General features: G+C 44.8%; 49 non-coding genes across 49 annotated transcripts; all 49 read left to right on the top strand.

Annotated features, from left to right (window-relative positions):
• Positions 1-18: 18 nt before the first annotated feature.
• LOC134114239 (5S ribosomal RNA) lies at positions 19-137 on the top strand. The gene has a single exon (XR_009946605.1). It is a non-coding gene; the product is annotated as a 5S ribosomal RNA (ribosomal RNA).
• A 339-nt stretch (positions 138-476) lies between these two features.
• On the top strand, positions 477-595 carry LOC134114238 (5S ribosomal RNA). The gene has a single exon (XR_009946604.1). It is a non-coding gene; the product is annotated as a 5S ribosomal RNA (ribosomal RNA).
• Positions 596-992: 397 nt separating this feature from the next.
• LOC134114237 (5S ribosomal RNA) lies at positions 993-1,111 on the top strand. The gene has a single exon (XR_009946603.1). It is a non-coding gene; the product is annotated as a 5S ribosomal RNA (ribosomal RNA).
• A 339-nt stretch (positions 1,112-1,450) lies between these two features.
• Positions 1,451-1,569, top strand: LOC134114236 (5S ribosomal RNA). Its single transcript, XR_009946602.1, has one exon. It is a non-coding gene; the product is annotated as a 5S ribosomal RNA (ribosomal RNA).
• A 396-nt stretch (positions 1,570-1,965) lies between these two features.
• Positions 1,966-2,084, top strand: LOC134114732 (5S ribosomal RNA). Its single transcript, XR_009947099.1, has one exon. It is a non-coding gene; the product is annotated as a 5S ribosomal RNA (ribosomal RNA).
• A 339-nt stretch (positions 2,085-2,423) lies between these two features.
• LOC134114918 (5S ribosomal RNA) lies at positions 2,424-2,542 on the top strand. Its single transcript, XR_009947280.1, has one exon. It is a non-coding gene; the product is annotated as a 5S ribosomal RNA (ribosomal RNA).
• A 396-nt stretch (positions 2,543-2,938) lies between these two features.
• LOC134114234 (5S ribosomal RNA) lies at positions 2,939-3,057 on the top strand. Its single transcript, XR_009946600.1, has one exon. It is a non-coding gene; the product is annotated as a 5S ribosomal RNA (ribosomal RNA).
• A 396-nt stretch (positions 3,058-3,453) lies between these two features.
• On the top strand, positions 3,454-3,572 carry LOC134114233 (5S ribosomal RNA). Its single transcript, XR_009946599.1, has one exon. It is a non-coding gene; the product is annotated as a 5S ribosomal RNA (ribosomal RNA).
• Positions 3,573-3,911: 339 nt separating this feature from the next.
• On the top strand, positions 3,912-4,030 carry LOC134114232 (5S ribosomal RNA). The gene has a single exon (XR_009946598.1). It is a non-coding gene; the product is annotated as a 5S ribosomal RNA (ribosomal RNA).
• A 397-nt stretch (positions 4,031-4,427) lies between these two features.
• LOC134114231 (5S ribosomal RNA) lies at positions 4,428-4,546 on the top strand. The gene has a single exon (XR_009946597.1). It is a non-coding gene; the product is annotated as a 5S ribosomal RNA (ribosomal RNA).
• Positions 4,547-4,885: 339 nt separating this feature from the next.
• Positions 4,886-5,004, top strand: LOC134114230 (5S ribosomal RNA). Its single transcript, XR_009946596.1, has one exon. It is a non-coding gene; the product is annotated as a 5S ribosomal RNA (ribosomal RNA).
• Positions 5,005-5,401: 397 nt separating this feature from the next.
• Positions 5,402-5,520, top strand: LOC134114229 (5S ribosomal RNA). The gene has a single exon (XR_009946595.1). It is a non-coding gene; the product is annotated as a 5S ribosomal RNA (ribosomal RNA).
• Positions 5,521-5,859: 339 nt separating this feature from the next.
• Positions 5,860-5,978, top strand: LOC134114228 (5S ribosomal RNA). Its single transcript, XR_009946594.1, has one exon. It is a non-coding gene; the product is annotated as a 5S ribosomal RNA (ribosomal RNA).
• A 396-nt stretch (positions 5,979-6,374) lies between these two features.
• LOC134114227 (5S ribosomal RNA) lies at positions 6,375-6,493 on the top strand. The gene has a single exon (XR_009946593.1). It is a non-coding gene; the product is annotated as a 5S ribosomal RNA (ribosomal RNA).
• A 397-nt stretch (positions 6,494-6,890) lies between these two features.
• Positions 6,891-7,009, top strand: LOC134114226 (5S ribosomal RNA). Its single transcript, XR_009946592.1, has one exon. It is a non-coding gene; the product is annotated as a 5S ribosomal RNA (ribosomal RNA).
• A 339-nt stretch (positions 7,010-7,348) lies between these two features.
• LOC134114225 (5S ribosomal RNA) lies at positions 7,349-7,467 on the top strand. The gene has a single exon (XR_009946591.1). It is a non-coding gene; the product is annotated as a 5S ribosomal RNA (ribosomal RNA).
• A 339-nt stretch (positions 7,468-7,806) lies between these two features.
• On the top strand, positions 7,807-7,925 carry LOC134114223 (5S ribosomal RNA). Its single transcript, XR_009946589.1, has one exon. It is a non-coding gene; the product is annotated as a 5S ribosomal RNA (ribosomal RNA).
• Positions 7,926-8,264: 339 nt separating this feature from the next.
• LOC134114222 (5S ribosomal RNA) lies at positions 8,265-8,383 on the top strand. The gene has a single exon (XR_009946588.1). It is a non-coding gene; the product is annotated as a 5S ribosomal RNA (ribosomal RNA).
• Positions 8,384-8,779: 396 nt separating this feature from the next.
• LOC134114221 (5S ribosomal RNA) lies at positions 8,780-8,898 on the top strand. The gene has a single exon (XR_009946587.1). It is a non-coding gene; the product is annotated as a 5S ribosomal RNA (ribosomal RNA).
• Positions 8,899-9,294: 396 nt separating this feature from the next.
• Positions 9,295-9,413, top strand: LOC134114762 (5S ribosomal RNA). Its single transcript, XR_009947129.1, has one exon. It is a non-coding gene; the product is annotated as a 5S ribosomal RNA (ribosomal RNA).
• Positions 9,414-9,752: 339 nt separating this feature from the next.
• On the top strand, positions 9,753-9,871 carry LOC134114561 (5S ribosomal RNA). Its single transcript, XR_009946928.1, has one exon. It is a non-coding gene; the product is annotated as a 5S ribosomal RNA (ribosomal RNA).
• A 339-nt stretch (positions 9,872-10,210) lies between these two features.
• LOC134114220 (5S ribosomal RNA) lies at positions 10,211-10,329 on the top strand. Its single transcript, XR_009946586.1, has one exon. It is a non-coding gene; the product is annotated as a 5S ribosomal RNA (ribosomal RNA).
• Positions 10,330-10,725: 396 nt separating this feature from the next.
• LOC134114761 (5S ribosomal RNA) lies at positions 10,726-10,844 on the top strand. The gene has a single exon (XR_009947128.1). It is a non-coding gene; the product is annotated as a 5S ribosomal RNA (ribosomal RNA).
• A 339-nt stretch (positions 10,845-11,183) lies between these two features.
• LOC134114219 (5S ribosomal RNA) lies at positions 11,184-11,302 on the top strand. The gene has a single exon (XR_009946585.1). It is a non-coding gene; the product is annotated as a 5S ribosomal RNA (ribosomal RNA).
• Positions 11,303-11,641: 339 nt separating this feature from the next.
• On the top strand, positions 11,642-11,760 carry LOC134114217 (5S ribosomal RNA). Its single transcript, XR_009946583.1, has one exon. It is a non-coding gene; the product is annotated as a 5S ribosomal RNA (ribosomal RNA).
• Positions 11,761-12,156: 396 nt separating this feature from the next.
• On the top strand, positions 12,157-12,275 carry LOC134114760 (5S ribosomal RNA). The gene has a single exon (XR_009947127.1). It is a non-coding gene; the product is annotated as a 5S ribosomal RNA (ribosomal RNA).
• A 339-nt stretch (positions 12,276-12,614) lies between these two features.
• On the top strand, positions 12,615-12,733 carry LOC134114216 (5S ribosomal RNA). Its single transcript, XR_009946582.1, has one exon. It is a non-coding gene; the product is annotated as a 5S ribosomal RNA (ribosomal RNA).
• Positions 12,734-13,072: 339 nt separating this feature from the next.
• On the top strand, positions 13,073-13,191 carry LOC134114215 (5S ribosomal RNA). The gene has a single exon (XR_009946581.1). It is a non-coding gene; the product is annotated as a 5S ribosomal RNA (ribosomal RNA).
• Positions 13,192-13,587: 396 nt separating this feature from the next.
• On the top strand, positions 13,588-13,706 carry LOC134114759 (5S ribosomal RNA). Its single transcript, XR_009947126.1, has one exon. It is a non-coding gene; the product is annotated as a 5S ribosomal RNA (ribosomal RNA).
• A 339-nt stretch (positions 13,707-14,045) lies between these two features.
• Positions 14,046-14,164, top strand: LOC134114214 (5S ribosomal RNA). Its single transcript, XR_009946580.1, has one exon. It is a non-coding gene; the product is annotated as a 5S ribosomal RNA (ribosomal RNA).
• A 339-nt stretch (positions 14,165-14,503) lies between these two features.
• LOC134114213 (5S ribosomal RNA) lies at positions 14,504-14,622 on the top strand. Its single transcript, XR_009946579.1, has one exon. It is a non-coding gene; the product is annotated as a 5S ribosomal RNA (ribosomal RNA).
• Positions 14,623-15,018: 396 nt separating this feature from the next.
• Positions 15,019-15,137, top strand: LOC134114211 (5S ribosomal RNA). Its single transcript, XR_009946577.1, has one exon. It is a non-coding gene; the product is annotated as a 5S ribosomal RNA (ribosomal RNA).
• Positions 15,138-15,476: 339 nt separating this feature from the next.
• Positions 15,477-15,595, top strand: LOC134114210 (5S ribosomal RNA). Its single transcript, XR_009946576.1, has one exon. It is a non-coding gene; the product is annotated as a 5S ribosomal RNA (ribosomal RNA).
• A 396-nt stretch (positions 15,596-15,991) lies between these two features.
• Positions 15,992-16,110, top strand: LOC134114757 (5S ribosomal RNA). Its single transcript, XR_009947124.1, has one exon. It is a non-coding gene; the product is annotated as a 5S ribosomal RNA (ribosomal RNA).
• A 339-nt stretch (positions 16,111-16,449) lies between these two features.
• LOC134114209 (5S ribosomal RNA) lies at positions 16,450-16,568 on the top strand. The gene has a single exon (XR_009946575.1). It is a non-coding gene; the product is annotated as a 5S ribosomal RNA (ribosomal RNA).
• A 396-nt stretch (positions 16,569-16,964) lies between these two features.
• On the top strand, positions 16,965-17,083 carry LOC134114208 (5S ribosomal RNA). Its single transcript, XR_009946574.1, has one exon. It is a non-coding gene; the product is annotated as a 5S ribosomal RNA (ribosomal RNA).
• Positions 17,084-17,479: 396 nt separating this feature from the next.
• LOC134114207 (5S ribosomal RNA) lies at positions 17,480-17,598 on the top strand. Its single transcript, XR_009946573.1, has one exon. It is a non-coding gene; the product is annotated as a 5S ribosomal RNA (ribosomal RNA).
• A 396-nt stretch (positions 17,599-17,994) lies between these two features.
• LOC134114756 (5S ribosomal RNA) lies at positions 17,995-18,113 on the top strand. The gene has a single exon (XR_009947123.1). It is a non-coding gene; the product is annotated as a 5S ribosomal RNA (ribosomal RNA).
• A 339-nt stretch (positions 18,114-18,452) lies between these two features.
• LOC134114206 (5S ribosomal RNA) lies at positions 18,453-18,571 on the top strand. The gene has a single exon (XR_009946572.1). It is a non-coding gene; the product is annotated as a 5S ribosomal RNA (ribosomal RNA).
• Positions 18,572-18,967: 396 nt separating this feature from the next.
• LOC134114205 (5S ribosomal RNA) lies at positions 18,968-19,086 on the top strand. Its single transcript, XR_009946571.1, has one exon. It is a non-coding gene; the product is annotated as a 5S ribosomal RNA (ribosomal RNA).
• A 396-nt stretch (positions 19,087-19,482) lies between these two features.
• LOC134114755 (5S ribosomal RNA) lies at positions 19,483-19,601 on the top strand. The gene has a single exon (XR_009947122.1). It is a non-coding gene; the product is annotated as a 5S ribosomal RNA (ribosomal RNA).
• Positions 19,602-19,940: 339 nt separating this feature from the next.
• On the top strand, positions 19,941-20,059 carry LOC134114444 (5S ribosomal RNA). Its single transcript, XR_009946810.1, has one exon. It is a non-coding gene; the product is annotated as a 5S ribosomal RNA (ribosomal RNA).
• Positions 20,060-20,398: 339 nt separating this feature from the next.
• Positions 20,399-20,517, top strand: LOC134114204 (5S ribosomal RNA). Its single transcript, XR_009946570.1, has one exon. It is a non-coding gene; the product is annotated as a 5S ribosomal RNA (ribosomal RNA).
• A 396-nt stretch (positions 20,518-20,913) lies between these two features.
• On the top strand, positions 20,914-21,032 carry LOC134114754 (5S ribosomal RNA). The gene has a single exon (XR_009947121.1). It is a non-coding gene; the product is annotated as a 5S ribosomal RNA (ribosomal RNA).
• Positions 21,033-21,371: 339 nt separating this feature from the next.
• On the top strand, positions 21,372-21,490 carry LOC134114449 (5S ribosomal RNA). Its single transcript, XR_009946815.1, has one exon. It is a non-coding gene; the product is annotated as a 5S ribosomal RNA (ribosomal RNA).
• Positions 21,491-21,829: 339 nt separating this feature from the next.
• Positions 21,830-21,948, top strand: LOC134114203 (5S ribosomal RNA). The gene has a single exon (XR_009946569.1). It is a non-coding gene; the product is annotated as a 5S ribosomal RNA (ribosomal RNA).
• A 396-nt stretch (positions 21,949-22,344) lies between these two features.
• On the top strand, positions 22,345-22,463 carry LOC134114202 (5S ribosomal RNA). The gene has a single exon (XR_009946568.1). It is a non-coding gene; the product is annotated as a 5S ribosomal RNA (ribosomal RNA).
• Positions 22,464-22,859: 396 nt separating this feature from the next.
• On the top strand, positions 22,860-22,978 carry LOC134114753 (5S ribosomal RNA). Its single transcript, XR_009947120.1, has one exon. It is a non-coding gene; the product is annotated as a 5S ribosomal RNA (ribosomal RNA).
• A 339-nt stretch (positions 22,979-23,317) lies between these two features.
• On the top strand, positions 23,318-23,436 carry LOC134114200 (5S ribosomal RNA). Its single transcript, XR_009946566.1, has one exon. It is a non-coding gene; the product is annotated as a 5S ribosomal RNA (ribosomal RNA).
• Positions 23,437-23,682: the final 246 nt, after the last annotated feature.

The raw sequence follows: 23,682 nt of genomic DNA, 5'->3' as shown, positions 1-23,682 counted from the left end.
GGAAAAAGATCAAAAGCAGCTTACGGCCATACCTCTCTGGTTCCGCCCGATCTCGTCTGATCTCGGAAGCTAAGCAGAGCAGGGCCTGGTTAGTACCTGGATGGAAGACCGCCTGGGAATCCCAGGTGCCGTAAGCTTTTTCACTTCTCTCTCCGAAAGCCGCCCAGCGCCGCAGATTGTACACCTACACAATTGTAAAAAGTATTTCACATTGTAGAAGAGATGCAATAGGAAGAAGATGAAAGGTGGCTTACGTCCATACCATCGTCAGGCCATTTGAGGTGGCGGGGACTGCAATGGCCATCCACCGATTGGCTGGGACTCCTGGGCGGGTCTTCTCTAGTCCATCCAATTTTCGGCATAGGATGTCACAGCCTGCTTTGCATACCCTTATTTAACCCACACAAAGATGCCAACGGCAGGCGTGACATAATTTTTTGACGCATTATAAAGGATTAGGAAAAAGATAAAAAGCAGCTTACGGCCATACCTCTCTGGTTCCGCCCGATCTCGTCTGATCTCGGAAGCTAAGCAGAGCAGGGCCTGGTTAGTACCTGGATGGAAGACCGCCTGGGAATCCCAGGTGCCGTAAGCTTTTTCACTTCTCTCTGAAAGCCGCCGAGCGCCGCAGATTGTACACCTACAAATTACAAAAAGTATATCACATTGTCGAAGAGATGCATGTTTAGTGTTGTTTTAACGTTGGATATATAAGGAACTTAGACAATATCATCAAAATTGATTCCGTTTCATGGTTGCTAAATTAGTGTTGATCAACATTTAACAATTGGCATACTTTTGTTTGTAATTTAGCCGTTGAAATACAGGTGCTAACCCAACATGTTAGAATTGCCAGTGAAGAAAAGTAAAGTTACCTTCAGGTTTTAGGAACCTCTCTTGCCAATCCTAAGAACTGCTTCAATTTTAGAAAAAGAAACTTTTCTGATTATCTTTGACACGTTCTAAAGGATTAGGAAAAAGATATTAAAGCAGCTTACGGCCATACCTCTCTGGTTCCGCCCGATCTCGTCTGATCTCGGAAGCTAAGCAGAGCAGGGCCTGGTTAGTACCTGGATGGAAGACCGCCTGGGAATCCCAGGTGCCGTAAGCTTTTTCACTTCTCTCTCCGAAAGCCGCCCAGCGCCGCAGATTGTACACCTACACAATTGTAAAAAGTATTTCACATTGTAGAAGAGATGCAATAGGAAGAAGATGAAAGGTGGCTTACGTCCATACCATCGTCAGGCCATTTGAGGTGGCGGGGACTGCAATGGCCATCCACCGATTGGCTGGGACTCCTGGGCGGGTCTTCTCTAGTCCATCCAATTTTCGGCATAGGATGTCACAGCCTTCTTTGCATACCCTTATTTAACCCACACAAAGATGCCAACGGCAGGCGTGACATAATTTTTTGACGCATTATAAAGGATTAGGAAAAAGATAAAAAGCAGCTTACGGCCATACCTCTCTGGTTCCGCCCGATCTCGTCTGATCTCGGAAGCTAAGCAGAGCAGGGCCTGGTTAGTACCTGGATGGAAGACCGCCTGGGAATCCCAGGTGCCGTAAGCTTTTTCACTTCTCTCTGAAAGCCGCCGAGCGCCGCAGATTGTACACCTACAAATTACAAAAAGTATATCACATTGTCGAAGAGATGCATGTTTAGTGTTGTTTTAACGTTGGATATATAAGGAACTTAGACAATATCATCAAAATTGATTCCGTTTCATGGTTGCTAAATTAGTGTTGATCAACATTTAACAATTGGCATACTTTTGTTTGTAATTTAGCCGTTGAAATACAGGTGCTAACCCAACATGTTAGAATTGCCAGTGAAGAAAAGTAAAGTTACCTTCAGGTTTTAGGAACCTCTCTTGCCAATCCTAAGAACTGCTTCAATTTTAGAAAAAGAAACTCTTCTGATTATCTTTGACACGTTTTAAAGGATTAGGAAAAAGATAAAAAGCAGCGTACGGCCATACCTCTCTGGTTCCGCCCGATCTCGTCTGATCTCGGAAGCTAAGCAGAGCAGGGCCTGGTTAGTACCTGGATGGAAGACCGCCTGGGGATCCCAGGTGCCGTAAGCTTTTTCTCTTCTCTCTCCGAAAGCCGCCCAGCGCCGCAGATTGTACACCTACACAATTGTAAAAAGTATTTCACATTGTAGAAGAGATGCAATAGGAAGAAGATGAAAGGTGGCTTACGTCCATACCATCGTCAGGCCATTTGAGGTGGCGGGGACTGCAATGGCCATCCACCGATTGGCTGGGACTTCTGGGCGGGTCTTCTCTAGTCCATCCAATTTTCGGCATAGGATGTCACAGCCTTCTTTGCATACCCTTATTTAACCCACACAAAGATGCCAACGGCAGGCGTGACATAATTTTTTGACGCATTATAAAGGATTAGGAAAAAGATAAAAAGCAGCTTACGGCCATACCTCTCTGGTTCCGCCCGATCTCGTCTGATCTCGGAAGTTAAGCAGAGCAGGGCCTGGTTAGTACCTGGATGGAAGACCGCCTGGGAATCCCAGGTGCCGTAAGCTTTTTCACTTCTCTCTGAAAGCCGCCGAGCGCCGCAGATTGTACACCTACAAATTACAAAAAGTACATCACATTGTCGAAGAGATGCATGTTTAGTGTTGTTTTAACGTTGGATATATAAGGAACTTAGACAATATCATCAAAATTGATTCCGTTTCATGGTTGCTAAATTAGTGTTGATCAACATTTAACAATTGGCCTACTTTTGTTTGTAATTTAGCCGTTGAAATACAGGTGCTAACCCAACATGTTAGAATTGCCAGTGAAGAAAAGTAAAGTTACCTTCAGGTTTTAGGAACCTCTCTTGCCAATCCTAAGAACTGCTTCAATTTTAGAAAAAGAAACTCTTCTGATTATCTTTGACACGTTTTAAAGGATTAGGAAAAAGATAAAAAGCAGCTTACGGCCATACCTCTCTGGTTCCGCCCGATCTCGTCTGATCTCGGAAGCTAAGCAGAGCAGGGCCTGGTTAGTACCTGGATGGAAGACCGCCTGGGAATCCCAGGTGCCGTAAGCTTTTTCACTTCTCTCTGAAAGCTGCCGAGCGCCGCAGATTGTACACCTACAAATTACAAAAAGTACATCACATTGTCGAAGAGATGCATGTTTAGTGTTGTTTTAACGTTGGATATATAAGGAACTTAGACAATATCATCAAAATTGATTCCGTTTCATGGTTGCTAAATTAGTGTTGATCAACATTTAACAATTGGCATACTTTTGTTTGTAATTTAGCCGTTGAAATACAGGTGCTAACCCAACATGTTAGAATTGCCAGTGAAGAAAAGTAAAGTTACCTTCAGGTTTTAGGAACCTCTCTTGCCAATCCTAAGAACTGCTTCAATTTTAGAAAAAGAAACTCTTCTGATTATCTTTGACACGTTTTAAAGGATTAGGAAAAAGATCAAAAGCAGCTTACGGCCATACCTCTCTGGTTCCGCCCGATCTCGTCTGATCTCGGAAGCTAAGCAGAGCAGGGCCTGGTTAGTACCTGGATGGAAGACCGCCTGGGAATCCCAGGTGCCGTAAGCTTTTTCACTTCTCTCTCCGAAAGCCGCCCAGCGCCGCAGATTGTACACCTACACAATTGTAAAAAGTATTTCACATTGTAGAAGAGATGCAATAGGAAGAAGATGAAAGGTGGCTTACGTCCATACCATCGTCAGGCCATTTGAGGTGGCGGGGACTGCAATGGCCATCCACCGATTGGCTGGGACTCCTGGGCGGGTCTTCTCTAGTCCATCCAATTTTCGGCATAGGATGTCACAGCCTGCTTTGCATACCCTTATTTAACCCACACAAAGATGCCAACGGCAGGCGTGACATAATTTTTTGACGCATTATAAAGGATTAGGAAAAAGATAAAAAGCAGCTTACGGCCATACCTCTCTGGTTCCGCCCGATCTCGTCTGATCTCGGAAGCTAAGCAGAGCAGGGCCTGGTTAGTACCTGGATGGAAGACCGCCTGGGAATCCCAGGTGCCGTAAGCTTTTTCACTTCTCTCTGAAAGCCGCCGAGCGCCGCAGATTGTACACCTACAAATTACAAAAAGTATATCACATTGTCGAAGAGATGCATGTTTAGTGTTGTTTTAACGTTGGATATATAAGGAACTTAGACAATATCATCAAAATTGATTCCGTTTCATGGTTGCTAAATTAGTGTTGATCAACATTTAACAATTGGCATACTTTTGTTTGTAATTTAGCCGTTGAAATACAGGTGCTAACCCAACATGTTAGAATTGCCAGTGAAGAAAAGTAAAGTTACCTTCAGGTTTTAGGAACCTCTCTTGCCAATCCTAAGAACTGCTTCAATTTTAGAAAAAGAAACTTTTCTGATTATCTTTGACACGTTCTAAAGGATTAGGAAAAAGATATTAAAGCAGCTTACGGCCATACCTCTCTGGTTCCGCCCGATCTCGTCTGATCTCGGAAGCTAAGCAGAGCAGGGCCTGGTTAGTACCTGGATGGAAGACCGCCTGGGAATCCCAGGTGCCGTAAGCTTTTTCACTTCTCTCTCCGAAAGCCGCCCAGCGCCGCAGATTGTACACCTACACAATTGTAAAAAGTATTTCACATTGTAGAAGAGATGCAATAGGAAGAAGATGAAAGGTGGCTTACGTCCATACCATCGTCAGGCCATTTGAGGTGGCGGGGACTGCAATGGCCATCCACCGATTGGCTGGGACTCCTGGGCGGGTCTTCTCTAGTCCATCCAATTTTCGGCATAGGATGTCACAGCCTTCTTTGCATACCCTTATTTAACCCACACAAAGATGCCAACGGCAGGCGTGACATAATTTTTTGACGCATTATAAAGGATTAGGAAAAAGATAAAAAGCAGCTTACGGCCATACCTCTCTGGTTCCGCCCGATCTCGTCTGATCTCGGAAGCTAAGCAGAGCAGGGCCTGGTTAGTACCTGGATGGAAGACCGCCTGGGAATCCCAGGTGCCGTAAGCTTTTTCACTTCTCTCTGAAAGCCGCCGAGCGCCGCAGATTGTACACCTACAAATTACAAAAAGTATATCACATTGTCGAAGAGATGCATGTTTAGTGTTGTTTTAACGTTGGATATATAAGGAACTTAGACAATATCATCAAAATTGATTCCGTTTCATGGTTGCTAAATTAGTGTTGATCAACATTTAACAATTGGCCTACTTTTGTTTGTAATTTAGCCGTTGAAATACAGGTGCTAACCCAACATGTTAGAATTGCCAGTGAAGAAAAGTAAAGTTACCTTCAGGTTTTAGGAACCTCTCTTGCCAATCCTAAGAACTGCTTCAATTTTAGAAAAAGAAACTTTTCTGATTATCTTTGACACGTTCTAAAGGATTAGGAAAAAGATATTAAAGCAGCTTACGGCCATACCTCTCTGGTTCCGCCCGATCTCGTCTGATCTCGGAAGCTAAGCAGAGCAGGGCCTGGTTAGTACCTGGATGGAAGACCGCCTGGGAATCCCAGGTGCCGTAAGCTTTTTCACTTCTCTCTCCGAAAGCCGCCCAGCGCCGCAGATTGTACACCTACACAATTGTAAAAAGTATTTCACATTGTAGAAGAGATGCAATAGGAAGAAGATGAAAGGTGGCTTACGTCCATACCATCGTCAGGCCATTTGAGGTGGCGGGGACTGCAATGGCCATCCACCGATTGGCTGGGACTCCTGGGCGGGTCTTCTCTAGTCCATCCAATTTTCGGCATAGGATGTCACAGCCTTCTTTGCATACCCTTATTTAACCCACACAAAGATGCCAACGGCAGGCGTGACATAATTTTTTGACGCATTATAAAGGATTAGGAAAAAGATAAAAAGCAGCTTACGGCCATACCTCTCTGGTTCCGCCCGATCTCGTCTGATCTCGGAAGCTAAGCAGAGCAGGGCCTGGTTAGTACCTGGATGGAAGACCGCCTGGGAATCCCAGGTGCCGTAAGCTTTTTCACTTCTCTCTGAAAGCTGCCGAGCGCCGCAGATTGTACACCTACAAATTACAAAAAGTACATCACATTGTCGAAGAGATGCATGTTTAGTGTTGTTTTAACGTTGGATATATAAGGAACTTAGACAATATCATCAAAATTGATTCCGTTTCATGGTTGCTAAATTAGTGTTGATCAACATTTAACAATTGGCATACTTTTGTTTGTAATTTAGCCGTTGAAATACAGGTGCTAACCCAACATGTTAGAATTGCCAGTGAAGAAAAGTAAAGTTACCTTCAGGTTTTAGGAACCTCTCTTGCCAATCCTAAGAACTGCTTCAATTTTAGAAAAAGAAACTTTTCTGATTATCTTTGACACGTTCTAAAGGATTAGGAAAAAGATAAAAAGCAGCTTACGGCCATACCTCTCTGGTTCCGCCCGATCTCGTCTGATCTCGGAAGCTAAGCAGAGCAGGGCCTGGTTAGTACCTGGATGGAAGACCGCCTGGGAATCCCAGGTGCCGTAAGCTTTTTCACTTCTCTCTGAAAGCCGCCGAGCGCCGCAGATTGTACACCTACAAATTACAAAAAGTATATCACATTGTCGAAGAGATGCATGTTTAGTGTTGTTTTAACGTTGGATATATAAGGAACTTAGACAATATCATCAAAATTGATTCCGTTTCATGGTTGCTAAATTAGTGTTGATCAACATTTAACAATTGGCCTACTTTTGTTTGTAATTTAGCCGTTGAAATACAGGTGCTAACCCAACATGTTAGAATTGCCAGTGAAGAAAAGTAAAGTTACCTTCAGGTTTTAGGAACCTCTCTTGCCAATCCTAAGAACTGCTTCAATTTTAGAAAAAGAAACTTTTCTGATTATCTTTGACACGTTCTAAAGGATTAGGAAAAAGATATTAAAGCAGCTTACGGCCATACCTCTCTGGTTCCGCCCGATCTCGTCTGATCTCGGAAGCTAAGCAGAGCAGGGCCTGGTTAGTACCTGGATGGAAGACCGCCTGGGAATCCCAGGTGCCGTAAGCTTTTTCACTTCTCTCTCCGAAAGCCGCCCAGCGCCGCAGATTGTACACCTACACAATTGTAAAAAGTATTTCACATTGTAGAAGAGATGCAATAGGAAGAAGATGAAAGGTGGCTTACGTCCATACCATCGTCAGGCCATTTGAGGTGGCGGGGACTGCAATGGCCATCCACCGATTGGCTGGGACTCCTGGGCGGGTCTTCTCTAGTCCATCCAATTTTCGGCATAGGATATCACAGCCTTCTTTGCATACCCTTATTTAACCCACACAAAGATGCCAACGGCAGGCGTGACATAATTTTTTGACGCATTATAAAGGATTAGGAAAAAGATAAAAAGCAGCTTACGGCCATACCTCTCTGGTTCCGCCCGATCTCGTCTGATCTCGGAAGCTAAGCAGAGCAGGGCCTGGTTAGTACCTGGATGGAAGACCGCCTGGGAATCCCAGGTGCCGTAAGCTTTTTCACTTCTCTCTCCGAAAGCCGCCCAGCGCCGCAGATTGTACACCTACACAATTGTAAAAAGTATTTCACATTGTAGAAGAGATGCAATAGGAAGAAGATGAAAGGTGGCTTACGTCCATACCATCGTCAGGCCATTTGAGGTGGCGGGGACTGCAATGGCCATCCACCGATTGGCTGGGACTCCTGGGCGGGTCTTCTCTAGTCCATCCAATTTTCGGCATAGGATGTCACAGCCTTCTTTGCATACCCTTATTTAACCCACACAAAGATGCCAACGGCAGGCGTGACATAATTTTTTGACGCATTATAAAGGATTAGGAAAAAGATAAAAAGCAGCTTACGGCCATACCTCTCTGGTTCCGCCCGATCTCGTCTGATCTCGGAAGCTAAGCAGAGCAGGGCCTGGTTAGTACCTGGATGGAAGACCGCCTGGGAATCCCAGGTGCCGTAAGCTTTTTCACTTCTCTCTCCGAAAGCCGCCCAGCGCCGCAGATTGTACACCTACACAATTGTAAAAAGTATTTCACATTGTAGAAGAGATGCAATAGGAAGAAGATGAAAGGTGGCTTACGTCCATACCATCGTCAGGCCATTTGAGGTGGCGGGGACTGCAATGGCCATCCACCGATTGGCTGGGACTCCTGGGCGGGTCTTCTCTAGTCCATCCAATTTTCGGCATAGGATGTCACAGCCTTCTTTGCATACCCTTATTTAACCCACACAAAGATGCCAACGGCAGGCGTGACATAATTTTTTGACGCATTATAAAGGATTAGGAAAAAGATAAAAAGCAGCTTACGGCCATACCTCTCTGGTTCCGCCCGATCTCGTCTGATCTCGGAAGCTAAGCAGAGCAGGGCCTGGTTAGTACCTGGATGGAAGACCGCCTGGGAATCCCAGGTGCCGTAAGCTTTTTCACTTCTCTCTGAAAGCCGCCGAGCGCCGCAGATTGTACACCTACAAATTACAAAAAGTATATCACGTTGTCGAAGAGATGCATGTTTAGTGTTGTTTTAACGTTGGATATATAAGGAACTTAGACAATATCATCAAAATTGATTCCGTTTCATGGTTGCTAAATTAGTGTTGATCAACATTTAACAATTGGCATACTTTTGTTTGTAATTTAGCCGTTGAAATACAGGTGCTAACCCAACATGTTAGAATTGCCAGTGAAGAAAAGTAAAGTTACCTTCAGGTTTTAGGAACCTCTCTTGCCAATCCTAAGAACTGCTTCAATTTTAGAAAAAGAAACTCTTCTGATTATCTTTGACACGTTTTAAAGGATTAGGAAAAAGATAAAAAGCAGCTTACGGCCATACCTCTCTGGTTCCGCCCGATCTCGTCTGATCTCGGAAGCTAAGCAGAGCAGGGCCTGGTTAGTACCTGGATGGAAGACCGCCTGGGAATCCCAGGTGCCGTAAGCTTTTTCACTTCTCTCTGAAAGCCGCCGAGCGCCGCAGATTGTACACCTACAAATTACAAAAAGTACATCACATTGTCGAAGAGATGCATGTTTAGTGTTGTTTTAACGTTGGATATATAAGGAACTTAGACAATATCATCAAAATTGATTCCGTTTCATGGTTGCTAAATTAGTGTTGATCAACATTTAACAATTGGCATACTTTTGTTTGTAATTTAGCCGTTGAAATACAGGTGCTAACCCAACATGTTAGAATTGCCAGTGAAGAAAAGTAAAGTTACCTTCAGGTTTTAGGAACCTCTCTTGCCAATCCTAAGAACTGCTTCAATTTTAGAAAAAGAAACTCTTCTGATTATCTTTGACACGTTTTAAAGGATTAGGAAAAAGATAAAAAGCAGCGTACGGCCATACCTCTCTAGTTCCGCCCGATTTCGTCTGATCTCGGAAGCTAAGCAGAGCAGGGCCTGGTTAGTACCTGGATGGAAGACCGCCTGGGAATCCCAGGTGCCGTAAGCTTTTTCACTTCTCTCTCCGAAAGCCGCCCAGCGCCGCAGATTGTACACCCACACAATTGTAAAAAGTATTTCACATTGTAGAAGAGATGCAATAGGAAGAAGATGAAAGGTGGCTTATGTCCATACCATCGTCAGGCCATTTGAGGTGGCGGGGACTGCAATGGCCATCCACCGATTGGCTGGGACTCCTGGGCGGGTCTTCTCTAGTCCATCCAATTTTCGGCATAGGATGTCACAGCCTTCTTTGCATACCCTTATTTAACCCACACAAAGATGCCAACGGCAGGCGTGACATAATTTTTTGACGCATTATAAAGGATTAGGAAAAAGATAAAAAGCAGCTTACGGCCATACCTCTCTGGTTCCGCCCGATCTCGTCTGATCTCGGAAGCTAAGCAGAGCAGGGCCTGGTTAGTACCTGGATGGAAGACCGCCTGGGAATCCCAGGTGCCGTAACCTTTTTCACTTCTCTCTCCGAAAGCCGCCCAGCGCCGCAGATTGTACACCTACACAATTGTAAAAAGTATTTCACATTGTAGAAGAGATGCAATAGGAAGAAGATGAAAGGTGGCTTACGTCCATACCATCGTCAGGCCATTTGAGGTGGCGGGGACTGCAATGGCCATCCACCGATTGGCTGGGACTCCTGGGCGGGTCTTCTCTAGTCCATCCAATTTTCGGCATAGGATGTCACAGCCTGCTTTGCATACCCTTATTTAACCCACACAAAGATGCCAACGGCAGGCGTGACATAATTTTTTGACGCATTATAAAGGATTAGGAAAAAGATAAAAAGCAGCTTACGGCCATACCTCTCTGGTTCCGCCCGATCTCGTCTGATCTCGGAAGCTAAGCAGAGCAGGGCCTGGTTAGTACCTGGATGGAAGACCGCCTGGGAATCCCAGGTGCCGTAAGCTTTTTCACTTCTCTCTGAAAGCCGCCGAGCGCCGCAGATTGTACACCTACAAATTACAAAAAGTACATCACATTGTCGAAGAGATGCATGTTTAGTGTTTTTTTAACGTTGGATATATAAGGAACTTAGACAATATCATCAAAATTGATTCCGTTTCATGGTTGCTAAATTAGTGTTGATCAACATTTAACAATTGGCATACTTTTGTTTGTAATTTAGCCGTTGAAATACAGGTGCTAACCCAACATGTTAGAATTGCCAGTGAAGAAAAGTAAAGTTACCTTCAGGTTTTAGGAACCTCTCTTGCCAATCCTAAGAACTGCTTCAATTTTAGAAAAAGAAACTCTTCTGATTATCTTTGACACGTTTTAAAGGATTAGGAAAAAGATAAAAAGCAGCGTACGGCCATACCTCTCTAGTTCCGCCCGATTTCGTCTGATCTCGGAAGCTAAGCAGAGCAGGGCCTGGTTAGTACCTGGATGGAAGACCGCCTGGGAATCCCAGGTGCCGTAAGCTTTTTCACTTCTCTCTCCGAAAGCCGCCCAGCGCCGCAGATTGTACACCCACACAATTGTAAAAAGTATTTCACATTGTAGAAGAGATGCAATAGGAAGAAGATGAAAGGTGGCTTATGTCCATACCATCGTCAGGCCATTTGAGGTGGCGGGGACTGCAATGGCCATCCACCGATTGGCTGGGACTCCTGGGCGGGTCTTCTCTAGTCCATCCAATTTTCGGCATAGGATGTCACAGCCTTCTTTGCATACCCTTATTTAACCCACACAAAGATGCCAACGGCAGGCGTGACATAATTTTTTGACGCATTATAAAGGATTAGGAAAAAGATAAAAAGCAGCTTACGGCCATACCTCTCTGGTTCCGCCCGATCTCGTCTGATCTCGGAAGCTAAGCAGAGCAGGGCCTGGTTAGTACCTGGATGGAAGACCGCCTGGGAATCCCAGGTGCCGTAAGCTTTTTCACTTCTCTCTCCGAAAGCCGCCCAGCGCCGCAGATTGTACACCTACACAATTGTAAAAAGTATTTCACATTGTAGAAGAGATGCAATAGGAAGAAGATGAAAGGTGGCTTACGTCCATACCATCGTCAGGCCATTTGAGGTGGCGGGGACTGCAATGGCCATCCACCGATTGGCTGGGACTCCTGGGCGGGTCTTCTCTAGTCCATCCAATTTTCGGCATAGGATGTCACAGCCTGCTTTGCATACCCTTATTTAACCCACACAAAGATGCCAACGGCAGGCGTGACATAATTTTTTGACGCATTATAAAGGATTAGGAAAAAGATAAAAAGCAGCTTACGGCCATACCTCTCTGGTTCCGCCCGATCTCGTCTGATCTCGGAAGCTAAGCAGAGCAGGGCCTGGTTAGTACCTGGATGGAAGACCGCCTGGGAATCCCAGGTGCCGTAAGCTTTTTCACTTCTCTCTGAAAGCCGCCGAGCGCCGCAGATTGTACACCTACAAATTACAAAAAGTACATCACATTGTCGAAGAGATGCATGTTTAGTGTTGTTTTAACGTTGGATATATAAGGAACTTAGACAATATCATCAAAATTGATTCCGTTTCATGGTTGCTAAATTAGTGTTGATCAACATTTAACAATTGGCATACTTTTGTTTGTAATTTAGCCGTTGAAATACAGGTGCTAACCCAACATGTTAGAATTGCCAGTGAAGAAAAGTAAAGTTACCTTCAGGTTTTAGGAACCTCTCTTGCCAATCCTAAGAACTGCTTCAATTTTAGAAAAAGAAACTCTTCTGATTATCTTTGACACGTTTTAAAGGATTAGGAAAAAGATAAAAAGCAGCGTACGGCCATACCTCTCTAGTTCCGCCCGATTTCGTCTGATCTCGGAAGCTAAGCAGAGCAGGGCCTGGTTAGTACCTGGATGGAAGACCGCCTGGGAATCCCAGGTGCCGTAAGCTTTTTCACTTCTCTCTCCGAAAGCCGCCCAGCGCCGCAGATTGTACACCCACACAATTGTAAAAAGTATTTCACATTGTAGAAGAGATGCAATAGGAAGAAGATGAAAGGTGGCTTATGTCCATACCATCGTCAGGCCATTTGAGGTGGCGGGGACTGCAATGGCCATCCACCGATTGGCTGGGACTCCTGGGCGGGTCTTCTCTAGTCCATCCAATTTTCGGCATAGGATGTCACAGCCTTCTTTGCATACCCTTATTTAACCCACACAAAGATGCCAACGGCAGGCGTGACATAATTTTTTGACGCATTATAAAGGATTAGGAAAAAGATAAAAAGCAGCTTACGGCCATACCTCTCTGGTTCCGCCCGATCTCGTCTGATCTCGGAAGCTAAGCAGAGCAGGGCCTGGTTAGTACCTGGATGGAAGACCGCCTGGGAATCCCAGGTGCCGTAAGCTTTTTCACTTCTCTCTCCGAAAGCCGCCCAGCGCCGCAGATTGTACACCTACACAATTGTAAAAAGTATTTCACATTGTAGAAGAGATGCAATAGGAAGAAGATGAAAGGTGGCTTACGTCCATACCATCGTCAGGCCATTTGAGGTGGCGGGGACTGCAATGGCCATCCACCGATTGGCTGGGACTCCTGGGCGGGTCTTCTCTAGTCCATCCAATTTTCGGCATAGGATGTCACAGCCTGCTTTGCATACCCTTATTTAACCCACACAAAGATGCCAACGGCAGGCGTGACATAATTTTTTGACGCATTATAAAGGATTAGGAAAAAGATAAAAAGCAGCTTACGGCCATACCTCTCTGGTTCCGCCCGATCTCGTCTGATCTCGGAAGCTAAGCAGAGCAGGGCCTGGTTAGTACCTGGATGGAAGACCGCCTGGGAATCCCAGGTGCCGTAAGCTTTTTCACTTCTCTCTGAAAGCCGCCGAGCGCCGCAGATTGTACACCTACAAATTACAAAAAGTACATCACATTGTCGAAGAGATGCATGTTTAGTGTTTTTTTAACGTTGGATATATAAGGAACTTAGACAATATCATCAAAATTGATTCCGTTTCATGGTTGCTAAATTAGTGTTGATCAACATTTAACAATTGGCATACTTTTGTTTGTAATTTAGCCGTTGAAATACAGGTGCTAACCCAACATGTTAGAATTGCCAGTGAAGAAAAGTAAAGTTACCTTCAGGTTTTAGGAACCTCTCTTGCCAATCCTAAGAACTGCTTCAATTTTAGAAAAAGAAACTCTTCTGATTATCTTTGACACGTTTTAAAGGATTAGGAAAAAGATAAAAAGCAGCGTACGGCCATACCTCTCTAGTTCCGCCCGATTTCGTCTGATCTCGGAAGCTAAGCAGAGCAGGGCCTGGTTAGTACCTGGATGGAAGACCGCCTGGGAATCCCAGGTGCCGTAAGCTTTTTCACTTCTCTCTCCGAAAGCCGCCCAGCGCCGCAGATTGTACACCCACACAATTGTAAAAAGTATTTCACATTGTAGAAGAGATGCAATAGGAAGAAGATGAAAGGTGGCTTATGTCCATACCATCGTCAGGCCATTTGAGGTGGCGGGGACTGCAATGGCCATCCACCGATTGGCTGGGACTCCTGGGCGGGTCTTCTCTAGTCCATCCAATTTTCGGCATAGGATGTCACAGCCTTCTTTGCATACCCTTATTTAACCCACACAAAGATGCCAACGGCAGGCGTGACATAATTTTTTGACGCATTATAAAGGATTAGGAAAAAGATAAAAAGCAGCTTACGGCCATACCTCTCTGGTTCCGCCCGATCTCGTCTGATCTCGGAAGCTAAGCAGAGCAGGGCCTGGTTAGTACCTGGATGGAAGACCGCCTGGGAATCCCAGGTGCCGTAAGCTTTTTCACTTCTCTCTCCGAAAGCCGCCCAGCGCCGCAGATTGTACACCTACACAATTGTAAAAAGTATTTCACATTGTAGAAGAGATGCAATAGGAAGAAGATGAAAGGTGGCTTACGTCCATACCATCGTCAGGCCATTTGAGGTGGCGGGGACTGCAATGGCCATCCACCGATTGGCTGGGACTCCTGGGCGGGTCTTCTCTAGTCCATCCAATTTTCGGCATAGGATGTCACAGCCTGCTTTGCATACCCTTATTTAACCCACACAAAGATGCCAACGGCAGGCGTGACATAATTTTTTGACGCATTATAAAGGATTAGGAAAAAGATAAAAAGCAGCTTACGGCCATACCTCTCTGGTTCCGCCCGATCTCGTCTGATCTCGGAAGCTAAGCAGAGCAGGGCCTGGTTAGTACCTGGATGGAAGACCGCCTGGGAATCCCAGGTGCCGTAAGCTTTTTCACTTCTCTCTGAAAGCCGCCGAGCGCCGCAGATTGTACACCTACAAATTACAAAAAGTACATCACATTGTCGAAGAGATGCATGTTTAGTGTTTTTTTAACGTTGGATATATAAGGAACTTAGACAATATCATCAAAATTGATTCCGTTTCATGGTTGCTAAATTAGTGTTGATCAACATTTAACAATTGGCATACTTTTGTTTGTAATTTAGCCGTTGAAATACAGGTGCTAACCCAACATGTTAGAATTGCCAGTGAAGAAAAGTAAAGTTACCTTCAGGTTTTAGGAACCTCTCTTGCCAATCCTAAGAACTGCTTCAATTTTAGAAAAAGAAACTTTTCTGATTATCTTTGACACGTTCTAAAGGATTAGGAAAAAGATAAAAAGCAGCTTACGGCCATACCTCTCTGGTTCCGCCCGATCTCGTCTGATCTCGGAAGCTAAGCAGAGCAGGGCCTGGTTAGTACCTGGATGGAAGACCGCCTGGGAATCCCAGGTGCCGTAAGCTTTTTCACTTCTCTCTCCGAAAGCCGCCCAGCGCCGCAGATTGTACACCCACACAATTGTAAAAAGTATTTCACATTGTAGAAGAGATGCAATAGGAAGAAGATGAAAGGTGGCTTACGTCCATACCATCGTCAGGCCATTTGAGGTGGCGGGGACTGCAATGGCCATCCACCGATTGGCTGGGACTCCTGGGCGGGTCTTCTCTAGTCCATCCAATTTTCGGCATAGGATGTCACAGCCTTCTTTGCATACCCTTATTTAACCCACACAAAGATGCCAACGGCAGGCGTGACATAATTTTTTGACGCATTATAAAGGATTAGGAAAAAGATAAAAAGCAGCTTACGGCCATACCTCTCTGGTTCCGCCCGATCTCGTCTGATCTCGGAAGCTAAGCAGAGCAGGGCCTGGTTAGTACCTGGATGGAAGACCGCCTGGGAATCCCAGGTGCCGTAAGCTTTTTCACTTCTCTCTGAAAGCCGCCGAGCGCCGCAGATTGTACACCTACAAATTACAAAAAGTACATCACATTGTCGAAGAGATGCATGTTTAGTGTTGTTTTAACGTTGGATATATAAGGAACTTAGACAATATCATCAAAATTGATTCCGTTTCATGGTTGCTAAATTAGTGTTGATCAACATTTAACAATTGGCATACTTTTGTTTGTAATTTAGCCGTTGAAATACAGGTGCTAACCCAACATGTTAGAATTGCCAGTGAAGAAAAGTAAAGTTACCTTCAGGTTTTAGGAACCTCTCTTGCCAATCCTAAGAACTGCTTCAATTTTAGAAAAAGAAACTCTTCTGATTATCTTTGACACGTTTTAAAGGATTAGGAAAAAGATAAAAAGCAGCGTACGGCCATACCTCTCTAGTTCCGCCCGATTTCGTCTGATCTCGGAAGCTAAGCAGAGCAGGGCCTGGTTAGTACCTGGATGGAAGACCGCCTGGGAATCCCAGGTGCCGTAAGCTTTTTCACTTCTCTCTCCGAAAGCCGCCCAGCGCCGCAGATTGTACACCCACACAATTGTAAAAAGTATTTCACATTGTAGAAGAGATGCAATAGGAAGAAGATGAAAGGTGGCTTACGTCCATACCATCGTCAGGCCATTTGAGGTGGCGGGGACTGCAATGGCCATCCACCGATTGGCTGGGACTCCTGGGCGGGTCTTCTCTAGTCCATCCAATTTTCGGCATAGGATGTCACAGCCTTCTTTGCATACCCTTATTTAACCCACACAAAGATGCCAACGGCAGGCGTGACATAATTTTTTGACGCATTATAAAGGATTAGGAAAAAGATAAAAAGCAGCTTACGGCCATACCTCTCTGGTTCCGCCCGATCTCGTCTGATCTCGGAAGCTAAGCAGAGCAGGGCCTGGTTAGTACCTGGATGGAAGACCGCCTGGGAATCCCAGGTGCCGTAAGCTTTTTCACTTCTCTCTGAAAGCCGCCGAGCGCCGCAGATTGTACACCTACAAATTACAAAAAGTATATCACGTTGTCGAAGAGATGCATGTTTAGTGTTGTTTTAACGTTGGATATATAAGGAACTTAGACAATATCATCAAAATTGATTCCGTTTCATGGTTGCTAAATTAGTGTTGATCAACATTTAACAATTGGCATACTTTTGTTTGTAATTTAGCCGTTGAAATACAGGTGCTAACCCAACATGTTAGAATTGCCAGTGAAGAAAAGTAAAGTTACCTTCAGGTTTTAGGAACCTCTCTTGCCAATCCTAAGAACTGCTTCAATTTTAGAAAAAGAAACTCTTCTGATTATCTTTGACACGTTTTAAAGGATTAGGAAAAAGATAAAAAGCAGCTTACGGCCATACCTCTCTGGTTCCGCCCGATCTCGTCTGATCTCGGAAGCTAAGCAGAGCAGGGCCTGGTTAGTACCTGGATGGAAGACCGCCTGGGAATCCCAGGTGCCGTAAGCTTTTTCACTTCTCTCTGAAAGCCGCCGAGCGCCGCAGATTGTACACCTACAAATTACAAAAAGTATATCACGTTGTCGAAGAGATGCATGTTTAGTGTTGTTTTAACGTTGGATATATAAGGAACTTAGACAATATCATCAAAATTGATTCCGTTTCATGGTTGCTAAATTAGTGTTGATCAACATTTAACAATTGGCATACTTTTGTTTGTAATTTAGCCGTTGAAATACAGGTGCTAACCCAACATGTTAGAATTGCCAGTGAAGAAAAGTAAAGTTACCTTCAGGTTTTAGGAACCTCTCTTGCCAATCCTAAGAACTGCTTCAATTTTAGAAAAAGAAACTCTTCTGATTATCTTTGACACGTTTTAAAGGATTAGGAAAAAGATAAAAAGCAGCTTACGGCCATACCTCTCTGGTTCCGCCCGATCTCGTCTGATCTCGGAAGCTAAGCAGAGCAGGGCCTGGTTAGTACCTGGATGGAAGACCGCCTGGGAATCCCAGGTGCCGTAAGCTTTTTCACTTCTCTCTGAAAGCCGCCGAGCGCCGCAGATTGTACACCTACAAATTACAAAAAGTACATCACATTGTCGAAGAGATGCATGTTTAGTGTTGTTTTAACGTTGGATATATAAGGAACTTAGACAATATCATCAAAATTGATTCCGTTTCATGGTTGCTAAATTAGTGTTGATCAACATTTAACAATTGGCATACTTTTGTTTGTAATTTAGCCGTTGAAATACAGGTGCTAACCCAACATGTTAGAATTGCCAGTGAAGAAAAGTAAAGTTACCTTCAGGTTTTAGGAACCTCTCTTGCCAATCCTAAGAACTGCTTCAATTTTAGAAAAAGAAACTCTTCTGATTATCTTTGACACGTTTTAAAGGATTAGGAAAAAGATAAAAAGCAGCGTACGGCCATACCTCTCTAGTTCCGCCCGATTTCGTCTGATCTCGGAAGCTAAGCAGAGCAGGGCCTGGTTAGTACCTGGATGGAAGACCGCCTGGGAATCCCAGGTGCCGTAAGCTTTTTCACTTCTCTCTCCGAAAGCCGCCCAGCGCCGCAGATTGTACACCCACACAATTGTAAAAAGTATTTCACATTGTAGAAGAGATGCAATAGGAAGAAGATGAAAGGTGGCTTACGTCCATACCATCGTCAGGCCATTTGAGGTGGCGGGGACTGCAATGGCCATCCACCGATTGGCTGGGACTCCTGGGCGGGTCTTCTCTAGTCCATCCAATTTTCGGCATAGGATGTCACAGCCTTCTTTGCATACCCTTATTTAACCCACACAAAGATGCCAACGGCAGGCGTGACATAATTTTTTGACGCATTATAAAGGATTAGGAAAAAGATAAAAAGCAGCTTACGGCCATACCTCTCTGGTTCCGCCCGATCTCGTCTGATCTCGGAAGCTAAGCAGAGCAGGGCCTGGTTAGTACCTGGATGGAAGACCGCCTGGGAATCCCAGGTGCCGTAAGCTTTTTCACTTCTCTCTGAAAGCCGCCGAGCGCCGCAGATTGTACACCTACAAATTACAAAAAGTATATCACGTTGTCGAAGAGATGCATGTTTAGTGTTGTTTTAACGTTGGATATATAAGGAACTTAGACAATATCATCAAAATTGATTCCGTTTCATGGTTGCTAAATTAGTGTTGATCAACATTTAACAATTGGCATACTTTTGTTTGTAATTTAGCCGTTGAAATACAGGTGCTAACCCAACATGTTAGAATTGCCAGTGAAGAAAAGTAAAGTTACCTTCAGGTTTTAGGAACCTCTCTTGCCAATCCTAAGAACTGCTTCAATTTTAGAAAAAGAAACTCTTCTGATTATCTTTGACACGTTTTAAAGGATTAGGAAAAAGATAAAAAGCAGCTTACGGCCATACCTCTCTGGTTCCGCCCGATCTCGTCTGATCTCGGAAGCTAAGCAGAGCAGGGCCTGGTTAGTACCTGGATGGAAGACCGCCTGGGAATCCCAGGTGCCGTAAGCTTTTTCACTTCTCTCTGAAAGCCGCCGAGCGCCGCAGATTGTACACCTACAAATTACAAAAAGTACATCACATTGTCGAAGAGATGCATGTTTAGTGTTGTTTTAACGTTGGATATATAAGGAACTTAGACAATATCATCAAAATTGATTCCGTTTCATGGTTGCTAAATTAGTGTTGATCAACATTTAACAATTGGCATACTTTTGTTTGTAATTTAGCCGTTGAAATACAGGTGCTAACCCAACATGTTAGAATTGCCAGTGAAGAAAAGTAAAGTTACCTTCAGGTTTTAGGAACCTCTCTTGCCAATCCTAAGAACTGCTTCAATTTTAGAAAAAGAAACTCTTCTGATTATCTTTGACACGTTTTAAAGGATTAGGAAAAAGATAAAAAGCAGCGTACGGCCATACCTCTCTAGTTCCGCCCGATTTCGTCTGATCTCGGAAGCTAAGCAGAGCAGGGCCTGGTTAGTACCTGGATGGAAGACCGCCTGGGAATCCCAGGTGCCGTAAGCTTTTTCACTTCTCTCTCCGAAAGCCGCCCAGCGCCGCAGATTGTACACCCACACAATTGTAAAAAGTATTTCACATTGTAGAAGAGATGCAATAGGAAGAAGATGAAAGGTGGCTTATGTCCATACCATCGTCAGGCCATTTGAGGTGGCGGGGACTGCAATGGCCATCCACCGATTGGCTGGGACTCCTGGGCGGGTCTTCTCTAGTCCATCCAATTTTCGGCATAGGATGTCACAGCCTTCTTTGCATACCCTTATTTAACCCACACAAAGATGCCAACGGCAGGCGTGACATAATTTTTTGACGCATTATAAAGGATTAGGAAAAAGATAAAAAGCAGCTTACGGCCATACCTCTCTGGTTCCGCCCGATTTCGTCTGATCTCGGAAGCTAAGCAGAGCAGGGCCTGGTTAGTACCTGGATGGAAGACCGCCTGGGAATCCCAGGTGCCGTAAGCTTTTTCACTTCTCTCTCCGAAAGCCGCCCAGCGCCGCAGATTGTACACCTACACAATTGTAAAAAGTATTTCACATTGTAGAAGAGATGCAATAGGAAGAAGATGAAAGGTGGCTTACGTCCATACCATCGTCAGGCCATTTGAGGTGGCGGGGACTGCAATGGCCATCCACCGATTGGCTGGGACTCCTGGGCGGGTCTTCTCTAGTCCATCCAATTTTCGGCATAGGATGTCACAGCCTGCTTTGCATACCCTTATTTAACCCACACAAAGATGCCAACGGCAGGCGTGACATAATTTTTTGACGCATTATAAAGGATTAGGAAAAAGATAAAAAGCAGCTTACGGCCATACCTCTCTGGTTCCGCCCGATCTCGTCTGATCTCGGAAGCTAAGCAGAGCAGGGCCTGGTTAGTACCTGGATGGAAGACCGCCTGGGAATCCCAGGTGCCGTAAGCTTTTTCACTTCTCTCTGAAAGCCGCCGAGCGCCGCAGATTGTACACCTACAAATTACAAAAAGTACATCACATTGTCGAAGAGATGCATGTTTAGTGTTGTTTTAACGTTGGATATATAAGGAACTTAGACAATATCATCAAAATTGATTCCGTTTCATGGTTGCTAAATTAGTGTTGATCAACATTTAACAATTGGCATACTTTTGTTTGTAATTTAGCCGTTGAAATACAGGTGCTAACCCAACATGTTAGAATTGCCAGTGAAGAAAAGTAAAGTTACCTTCAGGTTTTAGGAACCTCTCTTGCCAATCCTAAGAACTGCTTCAATTTTAGAAAAAGAAACTCTTCTGATTATCTTTGACACGTTTTAAAGGATTAGGAAAAAGATAAAAAGCAGCGTACGGCCATACCTCTCTAGTTCCGCCCGATTTCGTCTGATCTCGGAAGCTAAGCAGAGCAGGGCCTGGTTAGTACCTGGATGGAAGACCGCCTGGGAATCCCAGGTGCCGTAAGCTTTTTCACTTCTCTCTCCGAAAGCCGCCCAGCGCCGCAGATTGTACACCCACACAATTGTAAAAAGTATTTCACATTGTAGAAGAGATGCAATAGGAAGAAGATGAAAGGTGGCTTATGTCCATACCATCGTCAGGCCATTTGAGGTGGCGGGGACTGCAATGGCCATCCACCGATTGGCTGGGACTCCTGGGCGGGTCTTCTCTAGTCCATCCAATTTTCGGCATAGGATGTCACAGCCTTCTTTGCATACCCTTATTTAACCCACACAAAGATGCCAACGGCAGGCGTGACATAATTTTTTGACGCATTATAAAGGATTAGGAAAAAGATAAAAAGCAGCTTACGGCCATACCTCTCTGGTTCCGCCCGATCTCGTCTGATCTCGGAAGCTAAGCAGAGCAGGGCCTGGTTAGTACCTGGATGGAAGACTGCCTGGGAATCCCAGGTGCCGTAAGCTTTTTCACTTCTCTCTCCGAAAGCCGCCCAGCGCCGCAGATTGTACACCTACACAATTGTAAAAAGTATTTCACATTGTAGAAGAGATGCAATAGGAAGAAGATGAAAGGTGGCTTACGTCCATACCATCGTCAGGCCATTTGAGGTGGCGGGGACTGCAATGGCCATCCACCGATTGGCTGGGACTCCTGGGCGGGTCTTCTCTAGTCCATCCAATTTTCGGCATAGGATGTCACAGCCTGCTTTGCATACCCTTATTTAACCCACACAAAGATGCCAACGGCAGGCGTGACATAATTTTTTGACGCATTATAAAGGATTAGGAAAAAGATAAAAAGCAGCTTACGGCCATACCTCTCTGGTTCCGCCCGATCTCGTCTGATCTCGGAAGCTAAGCAGAGCAGGGCCTGGTTAGTACCTGGATGGAAGACCGCCTGGGAATCCCAGGTGCCGTAAGCTTTTTCACTTCTCTCTGAAAGCCGCCGAGCGCCGCAGATTGTACACCTACAAATTACAAAAAGTATATCACGTTGTCGAAGAGATGCATGTTTAGTGTTGTTTTAACGTTGGATTTATAAGGAACTTAGACAATATCATCAAAATTGATTCCGTTTCATGGTTGCTAAATTAGTGTTGATCAACATTTAACAATTGGCATACTTTTGTTTGTAATTTAGCCGTTGAAATACAGGTGCTAACCCAACATGTTAGAATTGCCAGTGAAGAAAAGTAAAGTTACCTTCAGGTTTTAGGAACCTCTCTTGCCAATCCTAAGAACTGCTTCAATTTTAGAAAAAGAAACTCTTCTGATTATCTTTGACACGTTTTAAAGGATTAGGAAAAAGATAAAAAGCAGCTTACGGCCATACCTCTCTGGTTCCGCCCGATCTCGTCTGATCTCGGAAGCTAAGCAGAGCAGGGCCTGGTTAGTACCTGGATGGAAGACCGCCTGGGAATCCCAGGTGCCGTAAGCTTTTTCACTTCTCTCTGAAAGCCGCCGAGCGCCGCAGATTGTACACCTACAAATTACAAAAAGTACATCACATTGTCGAAGAGATGCATGTTTAGTGTTGTTTTAACGTTGGATATATAAGGAACTTAGACAATATCATCAAAATTGATTCCGTTTCATGGTTGCTAAATTAGTGTTGATCAACATTTAACAATTGGCATACTTTTGTTTGTAATTTAGCCGTTGAAATACAGGTGCTAACCCAACATGTTAGAATTGCCAGTGAAGAAAAGTAAAGTTACCTTCAGGTTTTAGGAACCTCTCTTGCCAATCCTAAGAACTGCTTCAATTTTAGAAAAAGAAACTCTTCTGATTATCTTTGACACGTTTTAAAGGATTAGGAAAAAGATAAAAAGCAGCGTACGGCCATACCTCTCTAGTTCCGCCCGATTTCGTCTGATCTCGGAAGCTAAGCAGAGCAGGGCCTGGTTAGTACCTGGATGGAAGACCGCCTGGGAATCCCAGGTGCCGTAAGCTTTTTCACTTCTCTCTCCGAAAGCCGCCCAGCGCCGCAGATTGTACACCTACACAATTGTAAAAAGTATTTCACATTGTAGAAGAGATGCAATAGGAAGAAGATGAAAGGTGGCTTACGTCCATACCATCGTCAGGCCATTTGAGGTGGCGGGGACTGCAATGGCCATCCACCGATTGGCTGGGACTCCTGGGCGGGTCTTCTCTAGTCCATCCAATTTTCGGCATAGGATATCACAGCCTTCTTTGCATACCCTTATTTAACCCACACAAAGATGCCAACGGCAGGCGTGACATAATTTTTTGACGCATTATAAAGGATTAGGAAAAAGATAAAAAGCAGCTTACGGCCATACCTCTCTGGTTCCGCCCGATCTCGTCTGATCTCGGAAGCTAAGCAGAGCAGGGCCTGGTTAGTACCTGGATGGAAGACCGCCTGGGAATCCCAGGTGCCGTAAGCTTTTTCACTTCTCTCTGAAAGCCGCCCAGCGCCGCAGATTGTACACCTACACAATTGTAAAAAGTATTTCACATTGTAGAAGAGATGCAATAGGAAGAAGATGAAAGGTCGCTTACGTCCATACCATCGTCAGGCCATTTGAGGTGGCGGGGACTGCAATGGCCATCCACCGATTGGCTGGGACTCCTGGGCGGGTCTTCTCTAGTCCATCCAATTTTCGGCATAGGATGTCACAGCCTTCTTTGCA

This window comes from Pungitius pungitius, unplaced genomic scaffold, assembly GCF_949316345.1.
Source record: "Pungitius pungitius unplaced genomic scaffold, fPunPun2.1 scaffold_34, whole genome shotgun sequence".
NCBI classification, from domain to species: domain Eukaryota; kingdom Metazoa; phylum Chordata; class Actinopteri; order Perciformes; family Gasterosteidae; genus Pungitius; species Pungitius pungitius.
Note: the sequence above shows the minus strand (reverse complement) of the source record. Positions and strands in the feature narration are given on the sequence as shown.